Source organism: Grammomys surdaster, unplaced genomic scaffold (assembly GCF_004785775.1).
Source record: "Grammomys surdaster isolate TR1022 unplaced genomic scaffold, NIH_TR_1.0 237, whole genome shotgun sequence".
Taxonomy (NCBI): Eukaryota; Metazoa; Chordata; class Mammalia; order Rodentia; family Muridae; genus Grammomys; species Grammomys surdaster.
The window spans coordinates 2,312,915-2,325,200 of record NW_021604682.1 but is presented as its reverse complement, the minus strand read 5'-3'; the positions used below and the strand labels follow the sequence as shown (position 1 = coordinate 2,325,200).

The following is a 12,286-nucleotide window of genomic DNA, read 5'->3' as shown; positions in this document are numbered from 1 at the left end:
CACATACACACATACACACACACACACACACACACACACACACATATTATAGGTTGGTCCTGAACTTGCTAAGTAGCAGAGGATGACCTTGAACTCCTGATCCCTTGTCTCCATCTCCCAACCATGCCTGGTTTATCCTGTTTTTGGGGGGAGAACAGAGCTGAGTCCTCTCGAATTCCATGACATCGAACTACATCTCTAGCCCCGCCTTCTCTCAGCTTTCTGTCTGGGCCCTGGCTTGTCATCTCTTCCAGTTTCTCTGACTCTAAGCATCTACCTTCACGGTGGGAGCAGCAGCTAGAGTCGAGGGTGGGGAGGTTGAGTAGGAAATGATTTGCCCAGGGGTCATGCTGGGACAGGCATCCCTGTCTCCCTAGGGCATCTCGGGGCTCAGGAAATCTGGCTAGGGTACCAAATGTGTCTCCCAAATGCCCAGATGTGGTGATGCGATGTACAAATGTGGTTGTGTGTCCTTGAGGGCTCAAACTGCCTGTTAGATTGGGTGGTGCGTGCGCTGTGGCTTTGTCTGGGCCGCCATGGTATCTGTCTGTCTCCTGACCATCTGGGCTATGCCTCCCAGGACCCTTTCTCCCGGCTCTGCTGCTTCCGTTCTTCCTGCAGTATGGGGACCTGCATTCTTCCCATTGTCCTTCAGCGTGAGATGCCCCTACCCTCGCCCACTCCAGCTCTTGAGAAGGACCAAATGTAAACTCTTAGCTCCAGACTGGAGCTCAACACACACACTCAACACGACAGACTTCAAATCCCAGTGCCCCAACATGCCAGCCCCATCTTTAGAAAGCAATCCACCAGCCCCACCTGGTCCCCCCACTTAAATCCGCACCCCCCCCCCAGGCAAGAACCTCTATGCCTGCAAAACCCGCGCTCTAGGAACGCACCCACCCCGGAGCCCGCAACCCCGGCCCCTCCCTGACACCCCGGATCCCGGGCTGTCCCGTTCTTTTCTCTCGCCTGGCGCAGAAGGCGCAGCAGCTGCCGAGCGCGCTCCGGCCGCCGCTCCCGGAGCATGGACTGGATCTCTCGCAGCCAGCGCACCCGGCGCTCATAGGGCGCGGGCCCGGCACTCGGCGCTGCAGGGGCATCTGCTCTTGCCCGCCGCCCCAGCCGCGCCCCCATGGCCGCCGCGGGCGGGCGGGCACCGGGAGGGTGAAAGGAAGGCGGGTTAGCCGCGCCGCGCCCCGCCCGGGATGCGCGGGATGGGCAGCGCCGGGTCTACGGCTGCGCGCCCAGGCACTGGCCGCCAGCGTGGAGCCCAGGGTCACTCCTCTTTGGCAGAGGTTTCATTGTCGAGGGCCCCGCCCGCATACGACCTGGCGTTGGAGCTCTTCCCGGGAGCGGCCAGGGCAGACGCTGCGGAGGACAAGGTGGCATTTGGCACCTCTCAATCATGTGGCCCTAGTCAGGGCTGACTGGGGGTGGGGGGGTGGGGGGGGAAATCGTCGTCTGACTGAACAAACAAAAAGCGCTTCAGGCGGGTGAGGGTGCTTTAGGCAATACCTGCACCCGCTTTCAGGAATCAACCCCCGCGAGCAAGTTTATCTGTCTTGTCCACCCTGTGTGGGTGTTACCAGCCTCAGCAAATCCCGAATGACACTTCCTGCTTAGAAAAGGACAGAGGCAGGCCTAGGCAGGCTGAGCATGACCCCCCCCCCCCCCCCCCCAATGCCTGAGAGATGAACAGGCTAAGGCCAGCCCTGGGCACCCTGTCACCAGGCCCTGTGTATATGTTCCTGGTTCTACAGTGTCCCTGGCTCCTCTGAAGAGCATCTAGCTCCTGTGGGGTTTCCTCAGCAGACTCTGTTGGAAGCCTGCTGCTCAATGCAGTTAGACATGGTCCTAGTTTCTCATATTACAGAGGAGGGGGCTCTTCACTCTAGATTCCCACCCCGACTCCTAATTAAGGAACATGTGCCCAGCCTGAATCTGGGATGCTTGGCTGAGCAAGTGTGCAAGCCTAGTTGAAGCATGTGAGGGTAGATCCATCCCAGGGCATTCAATGAGGGATGCCTGCCAGGATCCTTCCTTTGAGTCAAGCAATGCTTGACTAGAAACTGAAGGTATGCAGGACAGTGGTGGTGCACACCTTTAATCCCAGCACTTGGGAGGCAAAGGCAGGTGGATTTCTGAGTTCGAGGCTAGCCTGGTCTACAGAGTGAGTTCCAGGACAGCCCGGGCTACACAGAGAAACCCTGTCTTGAAAAACCTAAAGAAAAAAAGAAGAAAAGAAAAAACAAAAAAAAGAAAAAAGAAACTGAAGGTAGAGGTGACAGACTGGACGCCAAGCTTTGTGATCCTCTGGACTGAGACCCTTAGACATGGCAAAAGTCAGCAGACTGTGTACTTACTTGGACCACTCCCTGATACCCCCTAACCACTTTTGGTCTAATTTCTGGACCTCCTCCCCCTCACACCGCCCGCCCCCAGCAGCCTCCCACCCTCTCCTCTGCAGCAGTATTGTCCTAGGGCCGGCCACCTTGGCACGACAGGTTTCCTCCCTGGCAAACCTGCATGACTACCCAGCCTGCCCTCTGCCAGGGCCAAGGCTGTTACTGACTTGACAGTGAGTGGAAGCCAGAGCTTTGAGCATCAGTCCAAGTATCCCAGGACCTCCTCAGACCCCTGGTCCAGAGCTGGGAGCCAGGTAAGCCCTCTTCCCCTCTGCATCTCCAGGGCTGGAGACAGGCATGGATTCCTTCCAGGTCCTGACCATGTTGTTTCCAGAGGCTAAGCCAGGGCTGGGCATCATACCTTGGAGTGTGAGAAGAGGAAGGTGGGAGCCAAGGGGGAGGAGAAAGAAGGGAGGGAGGAAAGGCTGAGCACCAAGCTAAAGAGAAAGGAGCAGGGCTGTGGCATCGGTGTCATATAATGCCTAGAACTTAGTCCTGTTGCAGGTAGAGAACTGTCCCCACACCCGACTCCTCCTCTGTGACCCCTCCCTGACCGAAAAATTCCTAGAGGACTTTTTTTTTTTCCAGGAAAGGAGGAAGTGTGATATCTGGACCCAGATCCCCGGGCGAGCTTTTGTTAGCCCGCTATCCCGGTGCCTAGGTGAGTTGGCTCTTGGGCACTGTTTCTGGCTTAACTTGACTTGGACAAGAGCCCCCATAGACTGAGCTGTCTCCTCTGGAGTGGGCCTATCATTCCACCTCACCGGTCTCCCAAGTATACTGAACTAAAGGCTGCTGGCCCTTCTCCCGGGAGCTGTCCTGGGCAGCAGGGTTTGTTGGCAGTCCCACGGTGAGGCAAAGATCTGATGCTGTTGTCTCAATCTCTAGGGATAATGTTGGGTGTAGAGGGTTGACCTGGGTCCTTCATGGCAGCCTTGTCATCCTTAGTTAAACCCACAGGGGGTATAAAAATGGGAGGCAGGGAGTATGAGAAGGAGGATGTCCTCAGACTCCACGCCTTGGGACATATGAGGCCCCAAGTGGGAACTGCCTGTGGATAAGAGTTCTAAGTTATTGGCAGCAGTTACACCTTAGCTGTTTCAAGTCCTTCACTGCTCATGTGGTAACTCACCGGGAGTGGACAGGAAGCCAAGATATGAGTGACCAGGCTCCATACAGAAGGGTGTGGAACTGAACCAACTCCGCCATTGATCTCTTTCTCCATTCACCCAGTCAGAAAGCCCAAATTCGAAAACTAACTCAAGGCTGTTATCTCGGCAAGTAACCAGGTAATCTCCAGCTTCCTGATAATGGTGACCAAGGGCACAATCTCTGTTGTTGGTTGTTCCTTGTTGGCTTGTTTGTTTGGGATAGTCTCCCATACTGGTCTTAATTATGTAGCTGATAATACCCTTGAACACCTGATCTTCCTCTATCTACCTCCAGAGTGCTGAGATTACAGATCTGAACCACCACACCCAGCCACAGAATGCTTTTGAAATGTTCACTGGAAGGAGGCAGATAGATCTTCAGGCAAGACAGTTTCCCTGAGCTTACTCTGTTGGGAACAGGGTCTTCTGCCTTCAGGAGTTTCCACAGAAGGAAAGGAGACAAGAGATAAGGATTTCAATCCCCTGGGTTGCTCTTTGCTGAGTGTGTAGCCATAGATGAAGTAGGGTACTGTGGCTGTTACAACCCAGTATCTCAAGTTCAATGGCTTAAAAGCAAGCTCTGGTTATTGGAAGCCTGGAATCCAATGTAAGCAGAGCCATGCCCTCCCTCCCCCAAGACTATGGGGCTGTATCCTTCCTTGCCTCCCCTCCTTCTGAGCTTTCTGGCAATCCTGGAGGCTGTTTGGCTTGTACTTGTGTCCCGCTGACCTCAGCTTCCAACTCCACACTGCTGTCTTCCCTGTGCGACTGCCCAAACGGCCATCTTGTAAGACCACTAATTACTGCATTTAGGGCCTACCCTAATTCAGTATGATCTCATCTGAACTAATTATCTTGTGAAGACTTTGTTTCTAAATAAGATCACACTCTGGGCTCCCTAGTGGGCCTGAGCTCGGTGGAAGGGAAAAACAAGACACCACAGAAGCCTCCGAAACCCTCAGTTTCCTTGTCTGTAAAATGGCAAAGGCATTATAGGATTAGAGACTGGCGTAGCACAGGGTTGCATAAGTGTGCCTTTATTTATCTATTTTTTTTACGTAATTAATCTTCTGTGACATTTTTCATCTCCTTTCGGTGCTGATATTTGAGCCCAGGGTCTTTGGCATGCTTGACAATCATGGTACCTTTGAGCCACACCTAGCCCCTCTTTCTGGCTTTGTAGTGAGCCCCCCACCCACCCCTCAGCATCAATCCATTCAGGAACGATTATTGGGCGCCGTGCATGCTGTCCAGACTTTGGTAGTAAGTAAGAGTGACAGACAGCTTTGTCCTCAGAGTTGGGAGCAAAGAGAGGTTTAGGAAGGTGTCATAAGTTAGCGGAGTCTGAAGGAAGACTACTTTAGGCCAAGGTAGTTAGCCTGTAAAATGTCCTGGCAGGAGCACTGAGGGCAGAGAGAGGGCAGGGCAGGGCAGGCACCAGCAAGGCAAGAATTTCTCTGCAGGGCAAAGGGGGCCTTTGAAGGGTTTTCCAGTGGGAGAGGAAAGTTCCGATTTACATGGTAGTTCCATTAAGGTAGCAGTACCCTTGCAAACCATGGGCGTCGCCAGGTGATAGGAGTGGTGGGGGAGGGTGCTAGGTGTGGTTTGGAGGCGGTCACAGATAACACCAATTGGAAAGGACCAGTGAAGAGGTGGGGGTGGCTTCTGAGGGGCTGGACTCTGGCTTCTATGGCCCAGTAGAGGTCTGAGGAGGGTGGTTGCTCAGTTCAGGTTGGGGCTTGTTGACCTTGGGCATCTGACACAGCCGCTGGCTCAGACTTGGACTCTACGTAAAATGTAATATAGTTCAGCATCCAAGATGTAAAGAGGCAGAGGAACTGGCTTCCCCCCTACACACACACACAAAGAGGAAGGGAGCTCTGGGTAAGCTGAGTGTGGTAAGTGCGTAGGGAAATTGTTGGGCCGTTTGGGTACCAATTAAGTCGCAAGGAGGTTGTGGGTAGACAGGTGTGCTTGCTAGCCTTGTGGTCAGGAAGCTGTGAGACAGAAGTGAGCTAGTTGGCTTTCCTGTGGCGTGTTGATGGTGGAAGTGGGGCGTCAGGGAGACCAGGACTCGGTAAGGCAAGGCTTTCCTCTCAGCCCCCTGGAGATTCCAGACAGCGAAGATAATTACCAGGTGATACAATAAATGCCACCTGAGCAGGGAGGGCAGGAAGGGGGCACTTTGGGTCTTGGCTCTGAGTTGTTCATCGGGCCGAAGTGACTTTAGAGCTGGGAGTCAGAGCCAGGCCAACACTGAGGCTTTGACAAGCTCCTGAGCCTCCTGAAGTCCGTCTGCCTGTCTGTCTGTCTGTCTCATTCAGTCCTCTAGTCCAAGGCTAGAAAGGGAAAGACTTCCCAAGTCCTCATAGCAGCTCTCAGGGAGGTCAGGTATGAAACCGGGAGCTATAGGGTCCGTATCGCTGTGGTTCTTCTACCATTGAATTCTGGAGTTGGGCTCCATCCATCAGGTGCCAGGCTGGCGCTGCTGCTGAATGCTCCCAGATATTAACAAGCTGACCACCCTGAAGGACCACACACTTGGCTTCACTCACACCAAAGGTGAGTGCTGGGATGGGGTCGGGGGGCAGTACCAAAAAACCAGGCTTGAGGGGGGAGAAGGGACGTCTGACCTTGCTATGATGTGGTCATTCAGAGCTTACTTCCTCAACCCCATTGGGCAACAGGGGCCCATTTGCAGATTCTTCCATCTGGTCATTGTGGTCTGTGTGTGGTCAAGCACTGTAAACAAGTAGTCACAAGGCACGGGTGTCCTCTGCATCTCTGATCTGTGACCTGGGATGCGTAGAAGGATCTGAGACCAGGACCATCCAAAAATGAGCCGACTCTTGTAACGTGTAGAAGGCAACTCCAGAGGCAGGCTGGGACTTGACTCCGGGAGGAGAACTTGCCAGCTACTTTTAAAAGAGATGAAGAACTCCCCCAGGGTGGACATTTCGAAGGTGTTGGAAAACCAGAGCGAAGGCTGAGGTTCTGTGACCCTCACGTTAAGTTGTTAGGATGTTTGGATTCGAAGTCAGTTTCGTTCCACCAGTTAATTGGGAGTTGCTGGCTTCCAGGGTGGGGAGGGAGATCCCGTCCCCAAGAGAATCTGAGTGTGGGGAGGGGCGGGATCCACCCGGCTTGCTTACTCACACTGACTTCTGCTGTTCAGACTATTGACCTCAGCTGTGACCCTTACCCACTAGGAACACAAGCCCTGCCCAGAGCTTCCTGACACTCAGGTGAAGTCAGCCTGTGGGACCTGATGGTGCCATGGGGTCACGGGGTGTGGCTGGAGACTGCAAAGAGAGTTTCAGGAAGTGGTTGGCTAAATCTCTCCCCAACCTACCAAGCTGCAACCCCCAGCATTTGGTTTCCTGTATTGACAACTGCAAGTCTTGCGTTTCCAGTACTTGGTTTTCTAAGGTCCGGTGTGGGAAGATAAGCCCTCTGAAACAGGAAGTACCTTGGGGGCCACTGTAAACCCACTTCTCTGCAGGGGAGCTGGAGTAATTTCCCAGACACCCGCTAAATGTGCTCCTAAGTCTCCAGCCTGGCCAAGCCCCCCTCCCTCCCCCAGGGCATGGACTGATAGTTCTAGCAAAGGAGTGATTTTTAAGATGAAAGGCACAGGAAGGACGTGGTACTGTGCACCCCTCCCACTCCAGGTCACCCTGGCAGGCAAAAGCTCCTGCAGGAATAAACAGACAGTAGAGCCCCACTGGGCCAGGGTCCCCACCAACACTACCTTCTCATGGCTGCCCTCTGCCCAGTTCCCCAGAGCAAACCAAGGAGCAAAGAGGCACCCACAAGGGTCTTAATGAGCAAGCCAGGGTTAATGGGTTACCCAGCATGGTGATATATTCACTAGCCTCCCGGGGCTCTCAAAGTCCAGGCTGGCCGGAACTTTCAAGGTCTAGGCTTGTAGGGCTTTTCCAGCCCTGACACCTTAATGATTCAAGGGTGAGAACAAGGGAAGTTAAGCCTCTCCACCAACTATCCATCAATTAACTGTCCGCAGCTGCCTCTTCAGGAAGTCAGTGTCAGTTCCAGCCTCCAAAGCTCACAGGTTTCCTCCTACCTCAGTTTGGTCTCAGCTCTAGCTCTGACCCTTTCCTGTGGTTCCCATTGTAACATCTGACCCCTCTCTAGGCCCCGGCCTCCCTACTCCGCCGAAAGCACTGTTTGTTTGTTTTTATTTCGTGTGTATGGTGTTTTCACTTGCATGTATGCCTGTGGACCACTTGTGTGCCCGGTGTCCCTGGAGATCAGAATAGAGCATCAGATCTTCTGAAACTGGAGTTACAGACAGTTGTGCGGCCACCTTGTGGGTGATGGGAATCGAACCTGGGTCCTCTGGAAGAGCAACCAGTGTCATTTTTTTTAATGTTTATTTTATATTATGTATGAGTGCTCTATCTGCATGTACACCTGCATTGGCAGAAGAGGGCATCAGAACTCATTACAGATGGTTGTGAGCCACCACGTGGGTACTGGGAACTGAACTCAGGACCTCTGGAAAAGCAGCCCATGCTCTTAACCGCTGAGCCATCTGAGCAGCCAGTGTCTTAACCATGAAAACATTTCTCCAGTCCTTGGGATCTTTATTTGTTTATTTGTTCATTTTAAGCCTTTCTTTTAAAAAAATGTGCTCTATTTTCTTTTCTTTTTTTTTAAAGATTTGTTTTATTTATTTTATGAATACACTATAGCTGTTTTCATGCACACCAGAAGAGGGCATCAGATCCCATTACAGATGGTTGTGAGCCACCATGTGGTTGCTGGGAATTGAACTCTGGACCTGTGGAAGAGCAGTCAGTGCTCTTAACCGCTGAGCCATCTCTCCAGCCTGTGTTCTGTTTTCTTATCTTGGCGCTGGAGAGATGTCTCAGTGCATACTGTTCTTGCAAAGAATTCGAAGTCAATTCCCAGCACCTACAACAGGCGGCTCACAACTGCCAGTGACCCCAGCTTCAGAGTACCCTGACGCCCCTCTGACCTCATACACAAACATACACATGGCAATACAAGTATTTAAGTTTTATTTTATTATTTTTCGTATGTATGTATTTTGCCTGCATGTATGACTGGGCACCACATATATGAGCAAGTACCCAAGGAAGTCAGAGAATAAAACCGATTACCACCTGGGACTGGAGTTTATAGATGGTTGTGAGCCACCGTGTTGGTGCTGGGAGTCGAACCTGGGTCATCAGAAGAAAAGGTAGTTAATGCTCTAAACTGCTGAGCCATATCTTCAGCTCCAACATTTATTTCTTTGTGTGTGTGTGTGTGTGTATACGTGCTACCGAGTTCATGTGGAGATCAGAGAACAACTTTCAGGGATCTCCTCTCTTCTTCCACTAGGTGGGTTTGGTGAATCAAGCTTCCATTGTCAGGCTCAGCAGAAGCTCTTATCCACTGAGTGTTTGTGTAACCCCAAAGAGCACTAAATTGTTTCCAATCAGGTTGGAGGCTTCTGGGGGGCGGGGAGTGGAGATAGAGTTCAGAAGAGATAGAGATAGATGAGGCACCTGGAGTGGGGAGGGAGAAGAGGAGGGAATAGTCTGACAGGCAGTACACTGTGAAGTCCTAGAGGCTTGGGAGAACTCCCTTTGTCAGAAACTGACCCTATCTCATTCAGTGAGAAATTAATCCAGGGCTTAAACAGAGGGGGTCCTGCTTGCCCTGCCAAGTGCCCCTACACACACACACACACACACACACACACACACACTCTCACACAGTCTGCCAAGTGCTCCCCCCCCCACCCCACATGCACACTCACACAATCTGCCCGTCTGCCCTTATCTAGAAAGTTGAGGAATTAGGGAAGACTCCTAATCAATCCAGTTAAGGGAAATACGTACAACCATTCTCCACTCTGTGGTTCCGATAGTCTAGAGGGCCAGCCTCGATCTGACAGTCACTCAGGTGTACAGACTCCTTGGATCTTGTAGGACCTCCGAGGTTTTCAGCTATAACCTTTACTAGGATAGGACATCTGGGTGCACTTTTGCTCTGTGTGACTCCTATTTGAACACGGGAGCCTAAGTCGTGCCTCCTCTTTGAAAGACAGCTTCTTTAAGCTCCACTTAGACCCTCAGGGCTCAGGTTTCTTCTCGGGAACGCCCCCGCGCGGCTCTGAGTTACCCTGTGCTGTTCCAGGTTACCCATGCCTCAGGGATTGAATTCGTAGGCAATCTCTCTACCTGGAGTAGTTTCTGTACCTTTAAAGCCTCCTCCCATCTCAGGCCAGCTAGGGGAGGGAAGGGAGGAGCTGGGTCACTGCTAGGGATGGGGACTAAGTCTTCCGCAAGTGTGGGGCTGAGAAGGGAACGCAGCACGTGTCTGGCTGTGGCCCAGCTGCTGTATGACCCAAAGCCCTCCTCACCCGCTCTGAGCTGCTGGACATCGTAGGTGGGGCAACTAGACTTGGGGGCCCTCAAGAATGTGTGGAGACCTGGTTCTGTCCCTCAGTTCCGTCTCATGCCATTGCAGAGGCTCTAGCGATCCTCTCAGAGTCTCCGTGTAGCCACCTGCGCAACAGCAGGAGTGCACCGCCCTCCAGGATAACGGGGCAGCAGGCTCCTGTGCCCTGGTCCCCCTGGGTTCACACAGGTAGGCAGAGCCCTATTTCCTACCAGACAGTTGGGCTTGAAGAAGCCTGTCCAGGCTTCCCTCTTTCTCTCTGACCCAGGTGTGAGGCGGGTGTTAGGGGCTCAGAGTGGAGTCACCAACGGCTCAGAAGAAATTTGGGTAATGGTTCTCCGGGAAGTAGATTTGAGATTAAGAGTGAAGCAGCCCGAGACCCAAGACAATATGAGCGCCCCAGCAGGAGTGAGGGTCAGCGATCCGGAGGCGCTGTGCCCTCCAGCCATGCCTGCCCCTCTCTGGGCTTGGGGTGGGGGTGGGGCAGAGACCTTTGTGGTGAGTCATTACTCAGCTCCTGGAGGCTGTCACCTCTAGGTCTTTGAGCCTAGGCACCTTAATCTTGACCATCAGGCTCCCCGGGCAAACTGCTTTTCACCAAAAGCACTCTGACTTGGAAGGAAGGGTATTAGGTGTGTGTGTAAAAGGGTATATAGGTGTGTGTAAGGTTATAGGTGTGTATGTGCAAACATTATGGATATGTGTGTAAGGAATATAAGTGTGTGTGTAAGGAATATAGGTGTAAGGGGGTATAGGTGTGTGTGTAAAAGGTATGGCTATGTGTAAGGGTTATAGGTATGTGTGTAAGGGGGTATAGGGGTGTGTGTGTGTGTGTGTGTGTAAGGGGTGTACATGTGTTTGTGAGGGATTATAGGTGTGTTTCCTGATTCTCTGCAGTCCACACCAGTTCAGGCAGCAAATAAGGCAGATTCCAACTTCAGGTCTGGGTGAAGTAAGTGTCCTATCAGGATACAGACAGGGCTGATAGGCTGGAGAGATCTGTGTTCTCATACCCAAGTGTCCTTACCAGGATATGGAGTGGGGTGAGATGTCCTGACCAGTGCGTGGTCTGCCAACCTCCCTGGCTCAGCTGATCTTGGACAATTTGCTTTTGTCTAAACTTCAGTCTCTTTTGCTTCCTTCCTTTCTTTCTTTCTTCCTTTCTCTCTTTCTTTCTTCCTTTCTTTCTTTCTCCCTTCTTTTCTTCCTTCCTTCCTCTAGCTTTCTTTTTTGTTCTTTCTTTCTTTTTTTTTTCTTTTTTTTTTTTTTGGTTTTTCGAGACAGGGTTTCTCTGTGTAGCCCTGGCTGTCCTGGAACTCACTCTGTAGACCAGGCTAGCCTCAAACTCTCGAACTCAGAAATCCACCTGCCTCTGTCTCCCAAGTGCTGGGATTAAAGGCGTGTGCCACCACCACCCAGCTTTGTTCTTTCTTTTTCTGAGACACCATCTCACTATGTAGCACTGGCTGGCCTTGAACTCAGAGAGAACGGCCTGCCTCTGTTCCCTAGTGTGGAGGGTAAAGGTTTACACCACCATGCCTAGCCTTAAACTTCATTTCTCGCCAGTGGATGTGTTTTGATTGTGCCCAGTTTGACTCCCCTGGCCCTGGGACTTCATAGCAGCCCACAGCTTTGTAGATCTGTTGAAGGATTAGCAGAAACACTTAGGTCTGGCTGTCGGTCTGGCTGTCGGTCTGGCTGTCTTGTATACCACCCTTCTCCACAGCATCTTGGGAACCTACTTTGCTCAGCCTAGATTCAGCTCGAGTGTATATGTAATATGTGTGTGATTGCCCTGCTGGATTATATGACTTTGGGCCAGGTCTGGCCTTCTCTGGGCCTTGTCTTTCTAGGCTGCTCCCTGTCACTGTCTGGGTCTGTGGGCTAATGTTCTTTGAATGGTGGTTGAACCGGTCTGGAAGCTGAGGCCCCAGGCCATGTGTGTGTATGGTGTATGCTCATGTGTGCAGTATGTGTGTATAAGGTGTGTGTGCATGTGCAGAATGCGTGTACATAGTGTATGTGACGTATGTGTGGGTGCACAGTATACATGTGTGATGTATTGTGTGTGTGTGGTAGGTGTACGTGTAGGTGTCTGTGCTGTACATGTGTGTACAGTACATGTATACAATATGGTATGTGTGCAGTATGTGTGTGCATGTGCAATGTGTGTCTGGTGTGTGTTTATATGTGTACAACATGTGTGTGTAGTGTGTATATGCAGTGTGTGTGTGTAGTGTATATATGCAGTGTGTGTGTGTGCGGTGTATATATGCAGTGTGTGTGTGTGTG

The 12,286-nt window shown here is 51.9% G+C and overlaps 1 protein-coding gene across 6 annotated transcripts in view; it reads left to right on the top strand.

Annotated features, from left to right (window-relative positions):
- Positions 1–5,260: 5,260 nt before the first annotated feature.
- The window catches only part of Ggt1 (gamma-glutamyltransferase 1), a 21,045-nt gene continuing 14,019 nt past the window's right edge, over positions 5,261–12,286 (top strand). Inside the window, exons 1-2 of one of the 6 annotated variants that reach the window (XM_028773990.1) lie at positions 5,261–5,443; positions 6,031–6,121. The gene's annotated coding sequence lies outside the window, so the exon portion shown is untranslated. Of the gene's footprint in view, positions 5,458–5,532; positions 5,697–6,030; positions 6,122–12,286 lie in introns of those variants that run through there. The other 5 variants (XM_028773988.1, XM_028773987.1, XM_028773986.1 and 2 more) reach the window with 5 other exon arrangements.